The sequence below is a fragment of the Canis aureus genome, chromosome 1 (genome assembly GCF_053574225.1).
Source record: "Canis aureus isolate CA01 chromosome 1, VMU_Caureus_v.1.0, whole genome shotgun sequence".
Taxonomy (NCBI): Eukaryota; Metazoa; Chordata; class Mammalia; order Carnivora; family Canidae; genus Canis; species Canis aureus.
Window position 1 is genome coordinate 8,166,159 of NC_135611.1, and position 19,735 is coordinate 8,185,893.

General features: G+C 37.7%; 1 long non-coding RNA gene across 3 annotated transcripts in view; it reads left to right on the top strand.

The window, feature by feature from the left end:
* The first annotated feature begins 5,626 nt into the window (after nt 1-5,626).
* The window catches only part of LOC144323583 (uncharacterized), a 44,539-nt gene continuing 30,430 nt past the window's right edge, over nt 5,627-19,735 (top strand). For 2 of the 3 annotated variants that reach the window (XR_013389000.1, XR_013389015.1), the window contains exons 1-2: nt 14,118-14,324; nt 19,005-19,116. This is a non-coding gene — a long non-coding RNA (uncharacterized LOC144323583). Of the gene's footprint in view, nt 7,537-14,117; nt 14,325-19,004; nt 19,117-19,735 lie in introns of those variants that run through there. The other variant, XR_013389007.1, reaches the window with a different exon arrangement.

The window sequence follows — 19,735 nt, forward strand, 5'->3', positions numbered from 1 at the left end:
CCTGAGATCATGACTTGAGCTAAAATCAAGAGTCAGATGCTTAACCGACTGAGCCAACCAGGCTTCCCTCTCCATAGACTTTTAAAGTTCTTTTCTATAGAAGTCAAGTGACAGAAAGTTTAGTGAACATGTATGTACTTTTGTTTGTGTACATGTATCTGGCTATTTCAAAGTGTTCCAAATATGTCTTTCAAGGTTTCAAATTTTAATGTATTTTTAAATTTGTCAAATAACAGGACAAATGGCTAAAACTAAATTCCTGTTAAATAGCCAGAAAAGCTGCTTAATTCCTAAACAGAGACATGAGTTTGATGAGCAGCTGAGCCAAGGAATGAATGAATGAATGAAAGTTGAGATTTAAAAAAGTGAAAGCTGATCTATGTGTGTATTAGTTGCATTTAGAATCACAATGTATCTCATTAAAAGGAAGGTTACTAATTCTTATGGAATATCTACAAAATCTGAATTATCTGAATTTCTAATAATAAAGTTAGAGAAAATATATTTTGACAAGTCTTCCCAGATGGTCCTGGTGTGCAGCTCAGTTTACAAAACACTGATGTAGACAACTCTGAGGGTGTTAAGGAAGGAAAGGTCTGCTGTTTGGAAAGAGCAAGTTGACAGAGAAATAATGGGGAAGGGAGAGGAAGGGATAATCAAGTTCTCTGTCGAGACATGGTGGGACCGGATGATGGGTGCAGGGAGAGCTATAAGACTTTGCCAGGAGAAGGAACCCAGTGTGCACTGAAGTTGAAGGCTCAGAGGAAAGGGGAAGTGGAGATACAATTCAGTCCACAGAATGGCAGAAAGTTGGTATTTCCAGACTGTTCTCAAAGCCAAACCAACTCCTTGCAAAAAGCCTGAAGTGATCGCTCGCTTTGTAAACTAAGATACTGCATGTTATTTGTGCTAGAGATGGTCGTTGAAGAGAAATCCACTAGAAATTTCACTGTAGTATTTCTTATGTGCCTTAAACTATTATAACTACCATCAATTTAAATATGAACTCTAGGAGAGATAAATTGGGCTAGACAATCAGGACAGCTAAAAATCCACACCAAAAGAACTTTATCAAGTTCCACCAAGGCAGGGCTGGTTGCGACAGCATTTCTTAGTTGTGGGTGTGATAGCATCTATGATTACCACCATCGATAATAAATAATCCATGATTCCACATCACACCTCATTTTTAAACCATTCATTCTTGAGGAAGGCAGGTGAAAAATTATTGTCTCTCTTTGTATAAAGAATGTATTTCTCTTGAATTAATCCAGCTATTCTTCTTCCCTAGGAGAATTTTGGTAGGAAGAAGATGAACAACCCAAATGAAGAATGCCAAAAAGAGGGGGAGGAGTGGAGGAGAGGAGGGAGTGGGAGAGGGAGGAAGGGAGAGAGGGGAGTAAGAGGAGAGAGGGAGAGAGACACATCATTCCCCACAATTTTCATAAGATGTGCTTACTGTTCGTTTATGTTGGCTGAAAGACACTGATGAGTACAAACTGATTCGTGAGTCAGACGTCTCTATAAACCACAGGATATTGTATATTCGAGTCTAAACCTCCACTAAAATCAAAATACAGAACTTCCTCAAACCGCCCCCCAAACGAAACATTGATCTGTTTCTGTCACTGTAGGTTTGATTTGTCCTCTCTAGAGTTTTGTGCCTACAACACGTACTCTTTTGTGCCCACCTTCTTCAGCATAGTTTTTGAAATTCATCCATGTTGTGTGTGGTTTGTTTCTTTTTATTGCTAAGTGGTGGTTCATTGAACAGATGTACCACAATTTCTTTATCCACTCAGTAGTTGATAGACACTGGATAGTTTAAAATTCCAAACAACAATAAATGAGAGTTCCATTTGCTTCACATCCTCACCAACAACTTGGACTGTCAGTGTGAAAATCTAAGCTATTCCAGTGAGTGAGTAGAGAGTTATCTCAAATTGTTTTCTATTTTCACTTCCCTGACAAGCAAAGGACAGTAAAGTACCTTTCCATGTACTTCCTGGCCACTTACATATCTTATTTTGTGAATTTTCTGTTCAGCTTTCTTGCTCATTTTCAACTGGCACGTTTTTCATCTTATTGAATTATAAAAGTTGACACGGACATAGAATAGGTATATTCTAGACTCAAGTCCTTTACAGAGAAATGTAATGCATATATTTTCTCCCAGTCTGCAACTTATTTTTCTATCACCTTAATGATCTTTTAAAAAGTAATTTTTAAAGGGATGCACTATTGATGGGAATGCAAACTGGTTTAGTGACTGTGGAAACAGTATGACGTTTCCTCAAAAACTTAAAAATAGAACTATCCTATCATCCAGCAATTGCACTATTAAGTACTTACCGAAAGAATACAAAAATACCAATTCAAAAGGATATATGTACCCTGATGTTTATAGCAGCATTATCTACAATAGCTGAATTATGGAAACAGCCCAAATGTCCATCAACAGATGCATACACAAAGAAGATATGGTATGTATAAGTAAATAAATAAATAAATTAATTAATAAATAAAATATATATAAATATATATATATATTCAAATATTACACAGCCATTAAAAAGAATGAAATCTTGCCATTTGCAATGACCTGGACAGAGCTAGAGTATATTATGCTAAGTGAGATAAGTCAGTCAGGAAGGTAAATACCATATGATTTCACTCATAAGTGGAATTTAAGAAACAAAACAAATGAGCAAAGGGGAAAAAAGGGAGAGAGAGGCAAACCAGGAAACAGACTCTTAATTACAGGGAACAAATTGATGGTGACCAGTGGGGAGGTAGTGGGCGATGGGTGAAATAGGTGATGGGGATTAAGGAGGGCACTTGTGATGAGTACCAGGTGCGGTAAGGAAGTGTTGAATCACTAAATTGTGTACCTGAAACTAATATTTCACTGTATGTTAACTGGAATTTAAATTAAAACTTTAAAAAATAGTTTTTAATTTTAATGAAGACCAACTTATTAGTTTACTTTGGTACTATAACAAATTGCTCCAAACTTAGTCACTTAAAACAACATAAATTTATCATATTACAGCTTTGTATGTAAATCTGACATGACCTCACTACTCTAAAACCAAGGGGTTGACAGAGTTCTGTTCCTTTCTGGAAAGGGAAAGATGACTTTTCTGGCCTTTCCCAGCTTCCAGAAGCTGCCCACATTCCTTGGCACATGGTCCCAGTCTTCCATCTTCAAAGCCAAGAACACTGTAACTCTCTGGCAACTCTTCCTTACTCATCTCTCTCTCTCTAGATTAAATGGAAACCACTCTAATAATCCAAGATAATCTCCCCCATCTCCAAGTTCTTAACATAATCACATCTCAAAGTCCCTTTTACCATGTAAGCTAACATATTTAGCGGGTCAGAGGATTAAGATATGGACAGCTTTGGGAGGGGACCATTATGTTGTCCACCACACTTAATTATCATTTCTTCTCTTTTATGGTAAGTGCTTTTAGAACACTAAGAAATTATTACATAATCCAAGTTTGCAAAGATTTTATCTTCTGTTTTCTAGTAGATGCTTTATAGTTTTATCTTTCATATTTAGATCTATAGCCTATTTCAAGTTAAATCTTGTCTGTGGTGAGATAAGGATTGATGTTTATTTGTCTCATGTATAATTAGTTGTTACAACACCATTTGTAAAAATGGTTATTATTGCCTATTTGAATTACTTTAGCAATCTTGCCAAAAACTAATTGATCATATTGTCTGGGTATATTTCTGGATTCTCTATTCTGTTCTATTGATTTGTGTGCCTATTCTTATGATGATTACATAATTTTAATTACTGTAACATTTTAGCAAATCTTGAAATCTCTGGGGCTTTCTGTGAAACCACTGCATGAATATAATAATATTCTCTTGTTATTTAAAAATTAATGACAGAATTGATTAGGTAATGGGAATAGTGAATTTCTGCAAATTTGACACTTTATCTCCACTTACATAAAAACTGTGATTCTTTTTATCAGGATTCAGTTGAGAACATATTCCTCAGCTATGACCAGATGCAACAATTATTCATTAGAATATCATAGCACTTACTATCTGTACCATGGTTGGTACTATTTGTACCAACCATGACATGTATTTTATATACTACCTTGTATTGTTTTTAAGTAATATGGGTAACATTTCCCATTCGAAATGGTAATATCCTCAAGTGGATTAAACATATTTGTATCTCTAGTGTCTTGGACTTAACAGATGTTCAATAAATATATATCAATAATATGAAAGGGTATTGTTAACAAAAAAAAAAAGTACTCTTTCTGGGAAGTAGTACAGCAACATTTGTTGTTAATAAAAGACTGCTTCCTGTAAACGGTATTCTATTGCACTCACCAAAGAGGAGTTGAACAAGAATAAAAGAAAGACATTAGCAGAATGCTGCTTTAATGCAGGAGCACTAGTTAAGAAGATCTAAAAACTGTCACGGTTGCTGTCAAACAGTGGGCCTGAGGAACTCAATCTGACTCATCTAAGTTATTGACCTCTGCTCTTTGACTCATTACATTATAATAACTATCCTCATTCCTTTCTCATTAAGTGTCCCATTATTTTTTTGGATAGATTTTTTTTTCAAATTCCTTGAAATATATCTAACAAAATTATCTATGCTGCCAAAACCTCTCCATATTAACTAAAAGGATTTTAGGTCAACATTTCAAAAATGTACAGAATGGGCCCACTCTGAGCCCAAATGCAGTGCATGAAAAGGCAGAGCTGTGTGTGCATTCTGGTCAAAAGAAGGATACACAGGGCAGCCTGGGTGGCTCAGCGGTTTAGCGCCACCTTCAACCCAGGGCATGATCCTTAAGACCCAGGATCGAGTCCCATGTCAGGCTCCTTGCATGGAGCCTGCTTCTCTCTCTGCCTGTGTCTCTGCCTCTATCTCTCTCTGTGTCTCTCATGAATAAATAAATAAAATCTTAAAAAAATAAAAAAGGACACACATAGTAACACAGCTGGATTACTGCTGCAGTGGACTTTTGCATCAAGCCCAATTTTCCAGCAGAAGTCCTCCTGTCCATCAGAAACAAGCCAAAAGCTGAGCGACTTCAAAGACAAATAGATTTTCCCAGTATAAATCCAAGAGCATCAGATAACATCTGAGATGTGAGTTCTGGAACCTACCTTTGGAATACAGATACAGTTTTTCATATCCATCCCTATTAAATTTAACATCACTTGTTTTTGATGATTTTCCAGCACATGCAGTGCCTTCTGAAGATTCTTAATGTATTACCTTACACAAATTAGTATGAGATCATTTGTAAAGGTTATAGGCACTTTCGTTGTGTCAAACTGAACAAGCCAAAGGCAAGCAGGAGGCATGCCTTGGTTAAAGTGTGGCCCCAGAAACCAAAGGTACTGAGTGGGTGCTGCTTAGGTACTGGTGACTCCTGAGAGTGTTGGCCAAACAACAGCTGAAACAAGTCTCCATGTTCTGGGAGTGCTAGTTGTCATCCATATATAGCGGAAGAGATGACATGAAGGGATCAAAGACTCTGATGTCATGACCTTTCCATAAGCTATGTTAGTTTCCTAGGGCTAGTGTAACACAGTAAGAAAAACTGGGTAGCCAAAAACAATATAAACATATTGCTTCCCAGTTCTGGAGGGTAAAAGTCCAAAATGAAGGTGTCAGGAAGATTATGCTCCTGACAACTCTAGAGGAGACTCATTCCTTGCTTCTTCTAGCTTCTGGTGTTTGCAGGGAATGCATGGCCTTCCTTGGCTTTTTAATGCAATGATACGATCACATGACCATCTTCTCCTTGCCTGTCTTCACGTCATCTTCCCTGTGTGCGTGTCTGTCTCTGCATCCAAATTTCCCCCTTTCTAGAAGGACATCAAAAATATTTTTGATTAGGGTCCACCCTAATGATCTCATTTTAACTGGATTACTTCTGTAAAGGCTCTACTTCCAAAGAAGGTCACCTGCTAAGGTACACAGGTTAGAACTTCCTATCTCTTTGCAGGGGAGAGCAAGCACAATTCAGTCCACAACACACACCTTACTAAAATCTGGACACAGGTAATGTTCATGAGATTTTACTAATCTATATAGGAAATGAGCTTAATTTAGAGTGACTAATACTTAATTGCTCCAACATGATTCAAGGTAGTCATCTTTCCTTCAATAAGCATGCAGAAATCCTATGTTTAATAGGATGCCTGGAATTATATTTACATCTCTGTGGTTAATCATTACTCATATCCTACTAGTTAGTGTATAAACATCTGACATCTGACGGTTTCCAGATAAAGTGGGCCCTTGAATTCCTCATTGCCCCTTCGTGATAATGCTCTAAATTATATCCTCTGTATTTTGTGGTTTTATAAAGAAGTTTTAACCTTTTCTCATTCCAGTTCAAATTCCATTTCAGGTTCTCTTGATAAGGATTGCACCTCTTTGTTCCTAAATCAGTGTTTGGAATGTTTATAGTATGCATTTTTTAAAATCCCTAAATATAAAAAAAAATCCCTGAATATAATAAATGGTGTTTTTAAACCGTGTAAAATGGGCTTATTTACTCTAAAACACTTCAGTCTTTGGTATAGTAATATGTACTGGAAAGTCTGAATAGAAGAATATAATGCACAATGTTTGCAATATATGTCAGACAATGGAATGCTTCTATCATATTATATCACATGGAAAACACACTTTAGGAATTACTGCCCTAAGCCTCGCAACTACTACAAACAATTTTTTAAAATCCTATTCCTTAAAATCATCCATCTAATCAGGTATTCAGTTTTCATATTGTCCTTTCTCTTCAGCATTATGACCTTTGATATGTAAGAAGAGATTAAAAGATTATCTTTGTTTTCTGTTCATTCCATCTTCTACCTACTAAAAAATTCACTCGTTTTCCAATTTTTTTTTCCTGAATAGTCAACCACACTTTGGGGAACATAAGAAGGTGTGTATGTGTCCACCTAGAATTAGCTCATTTAGGAAATCCACTTCTCTTATTCCGAAAAAATACTGCCCAGCATGCTGAGTCTGGTTGGGACCAACCCTGCCCAGGGATGAAAAAGACAGGAGTACTCTACCTACCTTCAGTGAGGGTTGCACACATGAAGCAAAGCAAAATAGATTCATCTCTGAAGTTCTGTACTCAGGAAAAAAAGAAAGAAGGAAGGAAGGAAAAGAAAAGAATCTTGGTTTGCTTGCAAACTGCAAGCTATGAAAACAAGGCAGTTATTTTATTTTCAGCAGTCATCATATTCATATTCTTTTTTTGCCAAGGAAAGTTTGAGTTAATTTTTATCTCAGGCAACTGAAAAAGTCATAACACATGCATTATAGTTATTAGCAAAGCATTAAGGATTACTAGAGTTCACACTTACCCAAACAATACCCAACATGATTACATATTTCTCCGTTTTAGAGGAGGTCCTAATTCCTATAGAAACAGTGATAACTAGCTTTCTTGTCTTGTTCCACTTCTCTCTCCTCCAGAAACTGCATTTGCAAATACAAGGCATTTTCTTCAGAGGGTAAGTCACTTAAGAGCAGAGACAATATGTTGCCTTATTTGTCTCGTTCATAAATCTTAGCAGAGTGCTCAATAAGTATTTGTTAAATTAAATTATTTCTTTGATATCTTAGTAGATAATGCATCATTGAGTTTTGATTATAATTAATTGCTCCATCTCCAATTAAAATTCATTCACTGTAACTCAAAAGCATGCCCATCTTAAGATATTTTCATAAATTGTGTTCCAAATTGACGATCATGTGGAGGGATTTCCTTTGCCCTTGTTTCTGGCAGCCTGTTTTCCCTTAGTTTGAAATATTAGTCTCTGAAGACTAGTTTCCTTTGAGTAGATTATCAAGATTAACAATCATTCTGCACTTTCTATTCCACAAGGAAAGCTTTTACTCAATTTCTCCAGGGAAACAAATGTACTCTCTACTCTTCCTGATTTGTTGGGTTAACACATATTATTTATTGTTGGGGTTGCTGCTGCTGCTATTATTACAATGTTTAATTTGGGGAGTTAGGTTTTGCAAATAGCACTAAGAACAACCCCCCAAAGCTTTGTTTTTTTCTTGAGATACTAGGAGCAGTATTCTGACAGGAACTATAGGAACATGATGGCCTTTCAATCCCTCTATATTTCCACTATGTGGGAATGGTAAGATCCTCTTAATTCACCTACAGGTTTATCTTAACAAAAGCTTTAGCAAACATTATTCAAGCCCCTACTTTCTACCTCTGGCATTGCGGAAACACAGTTGAACAAGACACCTTGCTTAGGGAATATAGTCAATGGTATAGTAATAGTGTTGTATGGGGACACATGGTAAACTACCCTTGCAGTGAGCACAGCATAATGTCTAGAGTTACTGAATCACTATGTTTTACACTTGAAACTAATGGAACATTGGGCACCAACTATACTTCAATAAAAAAAAAAGAAAGAAAAACATATCTTGCTTTTCTTTCACCAAATGTATTTTTTTTTTACTGAATGTCAACCTTTACAGTCTAATTCTCTATTTCATTACGTTTCTGCTACTTATTTTTGCTTGAATCTTTTTTGTAAGATTAGATATGGCTGATAGAGAATTGGAATAACAATGGTTTAAACATGATCGAATCTCTTTTTCTTCCCTCACCTAATACTCTGGTTGAAAGGAGTCCACAGCTGGTACGGTCATTTCACAATGCCAGGGACACGAGCACCTTATTTGGGCTTGTTGTTCAGCCATCCTTAGAGGGTTGGCTTCATCCCTGGTCCAAGGAAGCTCACTCCCTCATCTGCAGTCCTGCTGGTCAGAAGTCCAAGCTGGCCAGAATATGGCTCCCCTTCTTTGCCAGAGAGTACAGGAAACATAATTCTTAACCTTGGCGACTAGGAACCAGCATTTATATAATTATGGGAAGAATAAGAAAAGTTATCAGGAATAATTAGTGGCTCAGCACTTAACAGAGTTTACTTTCTCTTTCTTGGCTTTGCTTCCCAACACAATTCACCAGGTGCACAGTTAACAAGACTCTGAAATATAAAGTATTACACCTATAAGAGAAGTTTATCCTTGGTTACAGAGTAGATCATTAGTTGTTAAGGACCATAAATTATGATAAGGTTTCATAGTTGAATGTTCTTTAATCACCAGCAAATAGCTTCTACTGAAGCCAAAACTCTTTACTATACTTCTCTTAACAAATTGCCCAGGCACTCCCAGAAGGTAAGGATTTTAGGTATTTTTCTCACCAATTGAGCAGATCATCATGTGGTAAGTACTCCTAGTCTTTGAAACCAGAGACTAAAACAGATCCCTGTATATTCCTTATAAGTTTTTTTTTGGCTCCCACAAATAATGATACATGCCTTAATGGTAAAATAAGAAAAAAATGCAATTGTGTGATAACAATATAATTGTAGCATAGTTGGTTCTGCTCATTTCAATACTGCCTTTATTATTAATATCCTCTCATTATTTTTCTTTAACACATGATAAGAAAAAAGGAAAAGAAATTAGTGTGTGATATGGTTGAGATGATGTTCACGTACTCATACAAAGGTGATATCATAGAGGGACCACTTGCTCAAAAGACGTTAGCGTTGACTTTAGGGAGAGAGAGCGAAATAATTATCAGCCCTGAGAAAAAAGAAAGTGAGGAACTGTTTAATGTTCATAGGCTATCCCAAAGAGCAATGAAAAATCAGGATGTAAAAACTGGTTTTGCATAGTAAATGTGTTTTATGGTACAAAAGCACAGCTTTGAAATGAAGGTACAAGGTACATCAACTCTAAGTGCCCTATTCATCACACGCAAGGCTTCCACAGTCGGCTAGCATTAATTCCACGGTTTTGTATTGCAAGTCAGGCCACAGGATACATATTATTTTACAAGAAAATATTGGAAATGGTTGGAGGTGCTGGCAAACATATACTTGAGATAGAATAATGATACATAGGACAGTTACTATACACCCAGAATTTAGATAAGTGGAAGGAGAATCCTCATTTGTCCTAAGGAACCTGCCCACCAGTCTTTACGTAAGGGTTATGCACTGGTTCAACACATTGACATTATGTAGGAGGAAGGAGATGTGCACAAAACAATTAATTTAAAACCTTGAGGAGCATAAACATCCCATTCATGGCCTATAAACAAGAAGGCCTTCTCTCACCATGGTAACCAGCAAGCGCTGTCAGAGTCTTCACAGTTCAGGTTTCTGTCACTGCTCAAGGGGATCCTGTGGATGCCTTAATTTCCTCTGCTTCTAGACATGTTTTCCAAAGGTTAAGGCACTTTTTCGAGGGTCATGTTTAAGGTGCTTTTTTAGTATCGAGAATAAAATCAAATAAAGCAGACCTAACTGAAAACTCTGTGCAACACATTTAGCATTTACTACACAAGGTTGGCTTCTGCATTCTATAACTCTGGCAAAAAGGCACAGGGAAAATGGCCTGGTGCCCTGGAAGGCAAGAATGGGTCAGAATCCATGGGTGAGGAGGACTTTGGGAGGCCCACAGTTGAACTTGCTCTACAGGTATACTTTTTCTCTCTCTGAGTAAAAACACATCTAAGAATGGAAAGTGCTTTATGATCCCAATGGAGAAGTCATTTCAAAAAGGCTGTGCATGTGTTCAATCATAGCCAAAATGGATGGTGGATCATCACTGTCCAGTAGAGAAAAGTTAGGTCATGGAGAGGCATGGCATCTGTCTGGACCAGAGTGAAACGCCATGGAGATGCTTGATCCCACAATCTAGTTATAAATAAATTTTCTTCCTCGACACGAGCTGCATTCCTTCACACTCCTGCTTTTCCTGCTGTGTGCACTCAACCCTGCTCATTGACTCCTTGAGTTTATCGTCCCAGTTACCAAGCCTTTCAGCCTTACGTGTTATGTTAAGGTTTCCTGCTTGGGCAAGTGATATTCTCAAATGTCCACCACACTGACACCCGAAGCCAGGGGTCTTCTATCTAAAGGGCCTATGCATAGCAATACACTCTAGATTCAAATAAGGAGAGACCCTGGTCCCCTAGGGAGGAAAGATCTTCCAGAGCCCCATTATCTCAGAGTCCTGTTTTTACTATTTCTATGATAACTAAGCTTGTAGGTTCAAGATTTAAAATACAGTATTATAGGCATGCCATGTCTTGATTTCAATAGGACACTTAAAATAGTGTTTTTGGGAATGTATTGATAAACACAAACTAGAAAATAATATAATAATATAGACATACAGCTAGATATACAGCCTACCCTAAAAATCTTGGTCAATGGGTTGATATAAATTTTTTTTTAATTTTTTTTTAAGATTTCATTTATTTATTCATAGACACAGAGAGAGGGAGAGGCAGAAACACAGGCAGAGGAAGAAGCAGGCATCATACAGAGAGCCTGAATTGGGACTCGATCCAGGGTCTCCAGGATCACGCCCTGGGCTGCAGGCGGCGCTAAACCGCTGCGCCACCGGGGCTGCCCTATAAAATTTTTTTAAAGAGAGAAAATGTTTTTAAAGTATTACAGAACTCCACCCTTGGCTTTTGCTACTTAATATAGATATAAAAGGTTATTTTTTTTCTAGAATTTGATTGTAAGATAGATTTTTGTAGCTAATTTGATCAGATGATATAATTATCATTCAACATTATCCTTTTAATCTAGAACAACAGCTTGAAGTTTGTAACATTAAGCTGCTGAAACAGAGGGAGAGACAAATTTGATATACAGAAAGGGCCAACATAAGTCACCAGAGGAATATGACATCCAAGCAATAAATGTGAAATAAGGCTAGATGAATGGAAACAAAGCACTGAAAAAAAAAAAAAAGATGATTTATTCACTCAAATTCAAGGAACATTTTAGTTACCCAATCACTTTGAACATGATTGGGATTTAAAGTGCGAGCAAGGCCCAGACATCAGAGAACTTCAGTATGACAAGTGTCGTAGGGGAGACAGATTTGCAAACACAAATGTCAAAGAGTGTGATACTCAGAGCTGACATCCAACCATGCTGCCCAGCAGCATACAGGCTCGTGTCAGCTCTGCCTAGTGACAGATACCCATGCCACACCGACTAACAAACACTTTGAATACCACCTGAACCTGGTGATAGGTTCTGTTATGCTGATGTGCCTCAAGATAGGCAGGATCTCTAACAACACAGGAGCCATGAAACAGCACTGAAGACTGAAGGGCCCATTGGGAATGAAGCCTAGAGACATAAAAATGGTGGACAATCCACAGAGCAGGTGGATATGACGTGTCCATGGAAGGGCTCGGATGGAAGGAAGGCCTGGGGGGTCTGATGTGAGCCCAGGCATGGATTTGGGAATCACTCAAATGGGCAATGACAAGAGTAACTACAACCTCCAAGGAAGAGAATGCATATGGCGAAGCACTGATGACCCTATCAGATAAAAATAAGATTTCTATCTTAAGAAAAGTAGTAAAAAATTTAAAAATCACTAAAGATCAGTAATGTAGAACAAATTGCTTTTTTAGGAAAGCAGAGGACAGCACAGTCCTCTGTGTCTTACACCTCTGGGTCCTGGAACATGCCTCTCAAGGATGCTATGACATCAAATAGAACAAAATAGAAAGTCGTAAGAGGCCTGCATTTTATTTGTGCTACTGTAGTTGTCAATTCCTGTTCACATGACCCCAAATATTCTACTGAAAAATTTAAAACTTCAATTCGCTAGTAACATGTCTCCAAATCATCATAAGTTAGCCAAACTGATTCTTTCCAAGGGCTCTTTGGATTTATAGTAAAGACAACCTGAACATGCAGATTTTCTTGCTCTTTGGTCTCACCTACCTTCTTATCCCAATATCTCCCTTGGTAACCACAACATTTGAGAAGAGGGAGAAAAAAAATGAAGAGAAATCTTTTATAGGATTTAGCTCAAGGTGCCCAGAATTACAAATTACGATTTTCATAGGCATTCACAACAGTCGTCTGATTGGAGCTCCATGCTTGGAAAATGAAAAGGTTCATTTCTGATGCTCCTCCCAGGCCGTCCCGCAGCACTTGCTGACATCCTACCTTTTGGCTCCTCTGGCAGCACTATCACCTAATTTAATGTCACACCTCAGACGATCCAGGTCTGCCTTCCACAGACAGAACGTCAACAACAAGGGAAACACAGCTCTGGTAGGGGGGTCACAGCCAGGCAATTTCACTGTTATTACTGAAGACTGATCAGAAGCTCAGCAGTGACCGCCACCCTTGACAGAGCCGGTCCTGAACAACCAGAATTTCATTTCATGGCTCCACTTAAAAAAAAAAAAAAAACAAAAAAAAAAACTGGATATACTTATGAAATCACCCTTACGAAGTTCGGTGCACGATCTTGATTAAATGCTTCTGTATTGTTGCATGACAGGGTTTCGGGGCAGAAGCTGAGAGCATCCTGAAATCAAAAGTAGTGATGCCAGTTGCAATTTTTCAGTTGAAAGAGAAGAAACGTTCCCCAAGAATAATCCCTTATGCCAAACCAACTGTTAGAGCAGAGATTACTACCCTTGCTGCAGTTTCCTTAAGCTCAGAGTCGGTTGCAAGTAAAAAGTAACAGTTGTCAGGCCTCACAGTGGCTGGCGGGGCGGGGGGCCAGGGGACTGGGGGGCCAGGGCCAGGCCCGGATATCTGGGCCTGCCCGCTCGGGTCTTACCAGGCTCCCAGAGAGAGAACAGGCAGGCCTGCAGGTGCCGGGCCTCGGCCGGGAGCACCGAGGAGGAGGCCCGGTGACATCTGTGGGGCAGCCCTATTTGCACGCGGTTCATTCTAAAAGGATTTTTGTCTCCTCTAAACGGATTGCTCTGCCATTATGTAAAGTCAGAATGTTCTTCGATTCCCGGGGCACAGAACCCTGAGGCTACGGAAATACACAAACACTCTCATCAAAAACAATCTCCAGGGCAGCCCGGGTTGCTCAGCCCTGCCTTCAGCCCAGGGCCTGACCCTGGAGACCCGGGATCGAGTCCCATGTCGGGCTCCCTGCATGGAGCCTGCTTCTTCCTCTGCCTGTGTCTCTGCCTCTGTGTGTGTGTGTCTCATGAATAAATAAATACAATCTTAAAAAAAAAATAAAAGCAATCCCCAATTCTCTCTTTATTAAACAGATCACCTGCTATAGCTTTTGACAATTATTTATTGGCTTTCCGGTGGTTAAACCTCAAGTTGTATATCTTCTTCCCTATGGTCCTTCCACATACCTCTCACTACAGCCTGAACTGCTGCCGTCGAACTGAGAAGGGTACGATTGTAGAAATGTTTCACAGAGAAGCTGATCCAACATACTCCATTTAAAGGTGAAAATGCAATGACTGGTTTACTATTTTTGTTTACATCTTGATTCAACCCATTGATTTTTTTTCCAAAACCTCATCTTTTTCTGGCTCCCTGTTTCCCCAGAACATCCAAGGTCTCTGTAAGATTTCAAAAAATAAGTCAGCCTTGTTCTCATGGATAGTCTTACTCTGTTGTTCTCCCTGTATCTACTCTGTAATCTGAGAAAGAGCATAAATGGAAGGTTAACTCTTCTTTCTCTCATACACCAAGCCATTTTAAATTAGAGAAACGACAGGCAATATCACAGTGTGAAATACATATATATGTATATATATGGTATAAAATATATACATAATGTAAAGTAATAGTATACAATGTAAAATAGAAAAATAATATATCATGTAGAAAATATCTTCTACTTTATATGTAGAAAGTATATTTTCTACTTTACATTATATACTATTACTTTACATTATATATACTATATGAGTTATATATTATATACTCTGTATATTATTTACTATTACCTACCTGCCAGGAGGTAATGTAAAAAGTAGTATATAATGTAAAGTAGAAAATATATTTATATACATATATATAATTATAGAAAATATTTGTGTGTATATATATATATATATATATATATATATATATTCTACTTTACATTACCCATCAGAGGGAACTATAAACTGTAGGATTTATGGACAAATTTTAGAAACACGGGGTCCTCCAGATTACTATTTTAAATTAGGGATTTTTTAAATCTCTCATTCACATGTTAGTTTAAGCAATAAACACTAAAGGCATGACCTAACTGGAAATGAACTTCTTAGTTGAAAATGTTTTAATATAAAGAATTGCTGGGATGCCTGGGTGGCTCAGAGGTTGAGCATCTGCCTTTGGCTCAGGGCCTGATCCAGGGTCTGGGAATCAAGTCCCATATCGGGCTCCCTGCAAAGAGTCTGCTTCTCCCTCTGCCTATGTCTCTGCCTCTCTCTGTGTCTCTCATGAATAAATAAAGAAAGTCTTTTAAAATACATATATGTATAAACCATTGAACTTGGTACTAGGTCTGAATGAAAAACCTAACTAGTTAGAAGCCAGGGTAGATTGAGTAGATTGAGTAGATTCTGCTATGACCTGCACTTCATCTCAGAGAATCAAGTTAACAAGATGGATCATTTTTTTTTTTTTATCAGAGTTCAATTTGCCAACATATAGCGTAAGACCCAGTGCTCATCCCATCAAGTGCCCCCCTCAGTGCCCATCACCCAATCACCCCCAACCCCCCACACACCTCCCCTTCCACTACCCCTTGTTCATTTCCCAGACAGAGTTAGGTGTCTCTCATGTTCTGTTATCCTCACTGATATTTTCACTTATTTTCTCTTCTTTCCCCTTTATTCCCTTTCACCATATTTATATTCCCCAAATGAATGAGACCATATAATGATTGTCCTTCTCCAATTGACTTACTTCACTCAGCATAATACCCTCCAGTTCCATGCACGTTGAAGCAAATGGTGGGTATTTGTCATTTCTAATGGCTGAGGAATATTCAAGATGGATCATTTAACTATGTGAACCACACTTCACTTTTAAACACATAGAATGGTACCTGGTAATTCAAAATGGCATCTGGGAGACTCACAATCACTAATGTAGCGAGGCCTCAGCTGGCACCTGACAAGGCTGAGTTCCAAGATGATTCTAAATAGTCTTCTTGATTGAGCTGCACAGTGATGGACATGGGCATTGTTTACTTGAAAACTGTGTTGACAGCACCTGCAACTTTAAATTCATGATGCTCTTTGAGGATTCTGCTGTGGTTCAAATTCTGTACCTCTAGAACACTGGTTCAGAGAGAGCATTACCTAGTGCAGGAGGAGGGGAGGGGCATCATGCTCAAGGCACTGTTTCCATCACAGAAAATCTCCCTCCATGGAATGAGCTCTAGGAGTGTGATCACTGACCTGAGCAGTAACCTGTATCTTGTTTGTTCTCTGTCTTCAAAAATATTGCAGGTTATGTAGATGTCGACACTGTCTTAGCCTGGTTCCAGCGAAGGCCATTATTTTCATCCTATTTTCTTTGCAGAGCAATAGAGACAACAAAACGATAGACACAGCAAAGCTTTGATCGCTAGGCATTTTTTAAGAGTGATTAACGGAATAGCAATGCATGTGTTCATCCCAACTTGGTTGGATAAAAACCAAGTATTTGTCAAAGTTGTATCAATGAATTTAGTCACTGTCTCAGATAGAGGTCTAGTAGATGGATAAAGGCAGATGTAAAGGAGTACAAATGGCTGCTTCCACCATGCCGGGCCCCCTGCCAAGGATTTCACCAACATGATTTTACTTATTTAATTCTGAAAACATTTCTTGGGATAAGCAAAGCTGTAAAAAAGCAACTAATAGTCCCCAAGCCACAAACCTAGTAAAACGCAAACTTAAAAATTCTAACTCAAATTTTTCTCACTTAAAACCTTATCATCTTTTCATTATACCATCCTTCGAAATGTGTATTTTTTAAAGACGTTATTTATTTATTCATGAGAGACACAAAGAGAGACAGGCAGAGACACAGGCAGAGGGAAAAGCAGGCTCCATGAAGGAAGCCTGATATGGGACTCCATCCCAGGACTCCAGGATCACGTCTTGAGCCGAAGGCAGATGCTAAACTGCTGAGCCACACAGGTGCCCCTAAAATTCTGTTAACTACTTATTAAACTCATAAGAGATTTCATATTTTCCTACAGACTACATTATATATTTGTGAAAGTGTACAGAAAAAAATTAATAGAAGTAATAGTAAATAATTATGAGAAAACATTTTGAGGGAAATAGACTAGAGTACCTAATGATGTTAAAGTAATTGCCAACACTTTAAAAATTGCATGATTCACTGTTTGGGATGATATTGAAGCAGCACTAATTTCATGAAGTAGACAAAAGAGAAGTCTTGTTTTTCAAGAGATATTTGTTAGAAGATCACTATGTGGCAGGTGCACTATTAAGTATTGGATACATAGCCATGAATAAAGTAGCTAAAGCACCGAGTTATGACTGCATGGATGAAGTGGTCAAAATGCTGGTCCTCCCTTAATTCATTCCTCACTTTAGGAGAAGTGGGATTTTAGGAAATAATTTAAATTTTTTTTCACCTCAGCTTCCTAAACTTGACTTTGTGTGGTATTCCCAACCTCGTATCTTACCTATAGAACTATATCTTCCAAGTTTCCTTGAGATATGGACAGGTGGACATATGGAATCAGTGAACAAGATAAGCCTTTCAGGAAGGGAGGAAGGAAGGAAAGAAAGAGAGAGAGAAAGGGAGAAAGGGAAGGAGGGGAGAGAGGGAAGGAGGAAGGGAAAGAAAGACAGACAGAAAAACCTCTCATGCACCAGCCATTGAAACTAAGTCCTGGGAAAACAATAATAAACTGTAAACTCTAATGTCCTTCAGTTGTATGAACAAGAGGATGAGAGCCTAGACTACTGTACCAGAATGCCCTTACTATAAAAGTCTCAAAATAAATAAAACAGGGTTATAGGGTAATAGGAAAATGAGTAAAAATTGATAATTTTTTACTCTGATGCATATATTGAAATATATTGCATCTTTTCTGCTAGAAGGAAGTAACCTATAAGTACTTGCATGTCTCTCTATAGTAGTAATTAGAGGGAATTATTGATGGGCTCACAGAATGAATGAATAAATATTAAAAAGAGTGCCAAGGGGTGCCTGGATGGCTCAGTGGATTAAGCATCTGACTCTTGATTTTGGCTCAGGTCATGATCTCAGGAAGATCAAGCCCCATGTCAGGCTCCATGCTCAGCATGGAATCTGCTTCAGATTCTGTCTCCCTCTGCCCCACCCCCCCCCCCCACCACATGCTCAATCTCTCTCTCTCTCTCTCTAAAATAAATTAATAAATCTTTTAAAAAATAAAAATTAAAAGAGTGCTGATCTGATCATTGGGAGGCCCAAGCTCTAGTCCTCTCCACCACTGGTTGGTTCACTATTGAACTGTGCAAGTAATGCATCTCAGATCTCAGTTTTCTGATGAGGAGGATGGTTACCTTCAAATTCTAAAATTCTAAGATGATGATTACTTTAACTATAAATTTTAAATATATACTGGGTCTATGTACACCTTAAGATATCACCCAAAGAGAAAGTTTTAGATCCAGTTAAGTGTCCTCCTAAAATGCAGAGGCAACAAATTTAGATATTTGCTCCCTATTCTGGGATTATACAACATTAAGAAAGAAAGATAACACAAATCTGTCATCTGTGCCAAAAAGGATAAAAATCATCCCTTCTCAAGCTGAAAATATTGATGCTTTTGCTATAATTAAATCCACAGGAGAACTAACCCATCCAAATAGCAACAAATTCTTCTGTGAATTGTCACATACTCCTATGCACTAACAAAGGCCCATTCCCCATATTAAAGGAAATGCTGAACAAGCTAGGCAGGAAGAAATTTTTATTTTTTCACATATTTATTTTCTACTCATTTTCCCCATTACATTAAAAAAAAGGTCTTCTGCAATTCAGAAGAAAACTTTTGAAATAAAATGACATACACCCTCAAGGTTGACATCCTACGCTTTTCAAAGCACTAGCATTGTTAAAGCTTAAAATAACCTTGTGGAGAACTTATAACCAGTTATCGTTTCATTATTTTGCAGATGGGGAAATGGAAGCCTAAAAACTGGAGTCCCTTGCTCAAAGTCAGAGGGCTAGAAAAAGGCACAACCAGTGTTAATTGTAGGGTAGATATCTTCTCCCAACCACGACAAGGTGAGTGGAGATCTATTTTTACTCTGTCATAATTAAAATCATTTCAGCAAAGATTTTGTGTTTGATAGATTAATAGTGATTAAGTTGTTAGTATCACAATAGCTGATTAATACTCTAAGCCTTAGTTGATGTATTGTCAGAAACTATATATTAACTTTAATCTTAATGTCAAATATTCTAAAAATACCTAACATAAGTGTCATAAAGTCAAATAAATATTTAAGATTATACTTATAACTGCTCTCTGTTACTGAATACTTAAGTTTTAAATCACCTGTAAAATAGAGATGAGTTTAGAAGGAAGATTTTTTAAAAACTCTTTGTTTCTTGGGTTTCGGTAATTTGGGTGTATTTGTTTTTCATGATCAAATGTAATGTATATGACTAAAATCACCAGAATACAGAATAACAAATGGATTACATTGAGGAATACTTGTTATAAATATAGGCTATTACATGATCCATTTGAGTATAAAAATTACTCTATTCCAAGAAGACAATTGAAATGATTGCATCGATCTATCACATCCATCTTGGCAACCACATACAAAATTATCAGAGCTCTTCCATTTTTCTACCAGTTCTGGTTTTGTGTTGTTTTTGGTTTTAATAACTGACT